Genomic DNA, 6000 nt, shown 5'->3' with positions numbered 1-6000 from the left:
TACTGAGCGTGACCAAGACAAAAAGTCACTTGGATGTCTATCCACTCGTCAGTGACTTGCTTGATGTTGCAGTAGTGTGACTGGTCCTTTGACCTGCGGTGCTTCGGCTACTCACAGTGAGGTTATTGTAGTTTGACTGCACACATACATGGTCTCTAGCCATATGGGTCCATGCAGTGTAGATTGGCTGCAGTAGGTTCACTGTAGGAGTAGGGTATGCACCTATAAGAAATCTATCGACCTTGATAGAAGAGGAGTGATCCTATGTGATTTGTTAGACTGAGTTCTAAGACCTTGGCCAGGGCAGTAATATAAAGTGGAAAAAGAGTTTTCCACCATCGAACTCAAGTCGAATAAATCTTGACATATGACAGACGATGGGGTTTGACGAGTTGTCCATGACCTCCGTCTTGTAGGGATCCACGATAGTAGGACTGTATCACATGTTAACTGCACCTAGAGGTTCATCATTCCATTCTGCTGGGTAGCCACTACATGCTGCTAGGTGTCACTGGTGGATGGTGGGACTCACAGGGATTATCTCGATGATCGATAAACCCTAATGAGTTGAGTTGGAATCGTTCCAACCCATTGAAAGGAGTTTTCAATGATATTGAGATAGAGATCACAATATATCTCACTACCAGTCAGAATAGAACCTATGGGGTCACACACACTAGAAGTATTGACCGATCCGATGGTTGAAATCGTGATTAAGAATCACAAGTAATCAATTTGATTGATAAAGAAGTTGAAGAAGGAACCAAGGGAATTAATTAATTGGACTTGAAACAAGAGTCCTACTTCGGGTAGGATTCCTAGAATCCTAATTGGATTAGGACTGGGAATCCTAGTTGGAGTAGGACTGGGATTCCTACTTGGAATAGGATTCCTACAATCCTAATGAGATTAGGAATTTTGAATTAAAATAGGATTCCTACTTGGAGTAGGATTCCTAGAAATCCTAATTAGATTAGGACTTCGGATTCAAATAGAGTCCTAATTGGATTAGGACTAAAATTAAACAAATCCTAATTGGATTAGGATTCCTTAAGTCTAAATTAATTAATAATCTAATGAATCAACATGACTCCTAATTGGATTAGGATTGAAGAGTTCAATTGAGTCATGGTTCATTCAAGTCCTAGTTGGATTAGGACTAGCATAGATTGAACCCAATTGGCTAATCCTAATTGGATTGGGATTAAACCATAAGAGAGGCACCCAATCCTCTTTGGAAGAGGATTAGGGCATCACAAGAAGGAGGGATCACGCCCCTCCTCCTCTCCTTGTGTGCGGCATGAAGAGAGGGGCCGGCGCCCCCCTTCTCTCTTTGGAAAACCATCTAGGGCTCCTACTTTGGAGGAGCCCTTGATGGCTATAAAAGGCACCATGAGGCCGGCGCCCTAGGGCATTGGAATCCTCTTCCTCTTGTGCCGTGGCCACCCTCTTCCTCTCTTTAGTTGCAGCCGCAAGCAAGGGTAGAAGCTCACCAAGTGTTGGCGGCCTCCTCCTCTACCCTTTCTTCATCCAACGCAAGCAACAGAAGAAGGCTGCGTAGGGGCTCATCTTCTTCCTCTTCTTCATCCTTCTTCTTCCTCCTCTCAAGCACTTTCCAGAGTTGAAAGAAAGAGAGGAGATCAGCCATCAAAGGGAGTCTCTGCAAGGGAGCTAGCACCCCGGGGAGACAAGAAAACATTGATCGGTCCTCTACTTCGTGTGGATACCCGTAGAGGCCGGACGTTTGAACGGCTTCAAGCGAACCCTCTTCCAAAACCACGAATTCAGATTTGCGGTGATCATCTACCCGCGCAAGGTGAAGATTTGATCTTCCTATTAGTTTTAAAAGTTTTAATTCTTACCTAATTACGAAAGGTCTCGAAACAACGTTCATGCGATGAACGTCGAACCCATGCATGCCGATTCCGCTGCCATCTGATTTAATTTTTGAAATATCAGCGGCATGGGCGGGTTCCCAACAGAGTCAACCTCAAAATAGTCTCAGGCGAAAGATAGAAAGCAATGAAAAATTATATTTCTGCGAGTCGACCTTGGAGAATCTCGAGTTGACTCCTGCCGAGAAAGAGTCGACCTAGATGGCTACAGATAGAAAGACAAAAAGCAATAAAAATCTGCCCTTTTATGAGTCGACCCAAGTGGATCACGAGTCGACCTCCTACCAAGCACGAGTTGATCCCAAAGGTAGACGAGTAGACCCCATAATGGCCACAAGAGAAAGATAAAATACAGAAAAAATGAGAGCTATCTCTAGTCGGCCACTGAAGATTATGAGACGACTCCTAATAAAGTCAAGTTGACCTGTCTGTATCTAACAATAGTAACGACTAGTTAATTTATAAAAATAAAATGACAATATTCACTCTCAATGGCTATTTCAGCCTCTCCAATGTCTAGAAACAACCTTCCAATGATTTTTCAAGTTATAAATGCATTGGAACACCTAAAGAATGAAAAAAGAAGAAGAAAAAACAAGTAAAAAGAGTGAAGCATTTAGTGTAAACCTTAAAGACTACATCCACCATACTTTAAGAGAATTAACTGCAGAGCTTTCAAGTCCACATTAAGGTCAACAAAAGCTTGCTCACTAGCTTCAATGACTAATCTTCTGCTCTTCAAGGAGCTAATCTTCTTGTATTTTTATTTTGTGTTGATGGTAACAAGTTTCAAGTATTGAAACTAGTGAAAGCATATTTGAAACTTGGAAACATTGTATTGTATTCAAATCAAGCTGAAGGAAGGCTTCGATAAAAGGTGGTAGTGATTTATTACCATTAAAAATCAACTAGGTTGATTGTGAGCCTGTGTAAAATAATTAGGTTGCAATATTTGAATAGATTATAGTAGAATTCTCAAGAAGTATCTCTTAGAGAGTGGAGGTAGGTGCTGAGTTTGGCACTGAACTACTATAAATAGTGTCTCTTGCTTTCTTTCTATACTTCATATTTTACTTGCATCATATACTTGCATTCTCACTTTACATGCACATTGAAAATCAAATTCTTTAATTGCACATGCTTGTTAAAATATTTATAACCCAATTCACGCCCCCTCCTCTCTTAGGTTGCATAGGTGGGCAATAAGGGGTATCAGAACTGGTACTCTTGACCCCCTGTTGACTTAATCATTAATGAAAAAAAGATCTATGGCAGCCCAAATTAGATCCTCCCTTGCTGAGGGTTAGTCGACTAACCATCCCCCACTATTTATGGCACTAATTACATATATTGGAAAGTGCGCATGTATATTTTCAAGCATTAAATTATGACATGTGGGGTGTCATAATCAATGGACCACACACACCCATCAAGATTGCAGATGGAGTGTCCTTTCCTAAGCCTGAAAGAGAATGAAATGATTATAATAAGAAACTAGCTCAAATCAATGCTAAAGCCATGAGTGCTTTATATTATTCTTTAGATGCCAATGAAGAAGGAAGTGAAGAGTCTGAGGTTGCTGACGAAGATGAAGAGATGGCCTTGATTGCTAAGAGATTCAGAAGATTTATAAGGAAGAAAAGGCAAGGTTTCAAGAAGCCCACCCCCAAAGGAGTGACCATCAAGGAGAAAGAGAAGGATCAGATGGTCTGCTATGAATACAAGAAATGAGGACATTTTAAGGAAGACTGTCCTCTCCCTAAGAAGGCCCCCAAAAAGTTCAAGAAAGCAATAAGTCGAGCTCGGAGGAAAAAGCAGAAGAAATAGCAAACTTGTGCGTCATGGCTAATGAGGAGGAGGTAATTTCTGAAACTCCAATTGATTTCACTATAGAAGAACTTCAAGATGCTTTATAAGATCTTCTAAGTGAATTAAGGAAACAAGGACAAAAAATAAAGAACATAAAAATTTAAATCAAAGTCTCACTAAAGAAAAGGAAGATTTTTTCATGAAAAAGAAACTTCTAATTGATGAAAATATAAACCTAAAGAAAGAAGTAGATAGATTAAAACCTCTTATAGGCAAATTTACTTCAAGATCAAAAAAATTATAACTGATATTAGATAGCCAACGTGCAGTATATAAAAAGGTTGGCCTTGGCTATAACTCACTGCAAAAATAAAAATAAAGCATGTTTGTTAAATCATCAAGTAACTATTCTACTAATGTAACATGTTTTAGCTGTGGTAGAATGGGTCATAAATCTATCACCTGCAACTCTAAAAGATTAGAAAAATTAACTATTAAAAAGGTGTGGGCTCCTAAAGGAATCATGGTTACTAGGCTGCAAGGACCCAAGAAAGCTTGGGCATCTAAATTAAAAACTTGAATTTTTATAATGTCGGTGTGTCTAGTAGCCTGTAGCATAAATAAAAGATGATACTTGGGCAGCAGATGCTCAAGGCACATGATGGGAGATGGTTCATAGTTTATCACTCTAAAAGCAGGATGGAGGGGTGGTCACCTTTGGTGACAACAGCAAAGGGAAGATCATCGGTATAGATAGCATTGGTATTATCCAATCAATCTTTATTGAAAATATGTTGTTAGTAGATGGCTTAAAGCATAATTTATTTAGTACTAGTTAGCTTTATGATAAGGGTTCTAAAGTTATTTTTGAAGCATCCATGTGCATTGTTTCTAGTCCCAAAGATAATGACATAAAATTCATAGGACATTGGCATGAAAATGTTTACATGGTCGATCATGATGATCTCCCCATGCAAAATGTAAAATGTTTAGTAGTAATGAATACCCAAGTCAATGAGACTAGCTGGTTATGGCAATATAGGTTAGCTCATACTATCATGGACTCAATTTCAAAATTAGTTAAAAAAGATTTAGTTATAGGATTGCCTAAGATAAACTTTGAAAAAGATAAGATTTGTGATTCATGTCTGCTAGGAAAGCAAACTAGAGTTTCATTCAAATCAAAAAATGTAGTTTCGACTTATAGGCCATTGGAATTATTGCATATCAACTAGTTTGGGCCAACTACGTCCACAGGCCTAGGTGACATTTTGGCTATGTTATTACTAATGATTATTTCAGATTTACTTGGGTTTTATCCTTAGCACTCAAAGATGAGGCATTCTCTACATTTTTAAAATTATATAGAAAATTTCAAATAAAAGAAGTTTAAAAATTTTATATATTCAAAGTGATCGTAGAACTAAATTTGAAAATTAGAACTTTGAAAAATTTTGCAATAAAAATAGTATTGAATATAATTTTTCTGCAGCTAGGACACCCTAACAAAATAGAACTTTTAAAAAAATAGTACGAACCATATTGTGTAAAAGCAACCTTTCAAAATATTTTTGGGTGGAGGCAATCAACACAATATGTTGCATCCTAAATCATGCATTAATAAGACTTATTTTAAAGAAAACTTCTTATGAACTTTGGAAAGAAAGAAAATCCAACATCGGATATTTCCATACTTTTGAATGTCAGTGTTTTGTGCTTAATAATGGAAAATATAGGCTAGGTAAATTCGATGCTACTCTTTCACTAGTAATGCATATAGAGTCTTTAATAAAAAAACTCTAGTGGTGGAGCAATCCATATATGTTGTATTTGATAAAACTAACAATCTTCCATCAAGGAATAAATATGCTTGTGATGATACAAATTTGTTAGAAAGAGAGATGGAGGAGCTTACCTTAAAGGAGATAAAATATCATTTCCTAAGAGAACTAAGCACATGGAGATAAAACATCATTTCATAAGAGATCATATTCAAAACAATAATGTAATGCTTGATTTTGGTAGTTCTAAAAGACAACTAGCTAATATTTTCACTAGGAGTTTGTGATCCTTTCCATTAAAAGCCTCATCTCAAAAGCCTCTAATTTTCAATAAACCTCTCTTATCAAACTGATTTCATTCTCTAATTTGATCATCATTCTATTGATTTTCTCTTCTATAGATCCAACTCCCAATCTAAAGAGTTGACCCCTGGTTATAGAAAGTTGATCACTTGGATTGAGGGGGAGCTATGAGTCGACTCCCAAAAGGAAGGGAGTTAGCTCAAGTTGATGTA

This window comes from Phoenix dactylifera, chromosome 14, assembly GCF_009389715.1.
Source record: "Phoenix dactylifera cultivar Barhee BC4 chromosome 14, palm_55x_up_171113_PBpolish2nd_filt_p, whole genome shotgun sequence".
Taxonomy (NCBI): domain Eukaryota; kingdom Viridiplantae; phylum Streptophyta; class Magnoliopsida; order Arecales; family Arecaceae; genus Phoenix; species Phoenix dactylifera.
Note: the sequence above shows the minus strand (reverse complement) of the source record.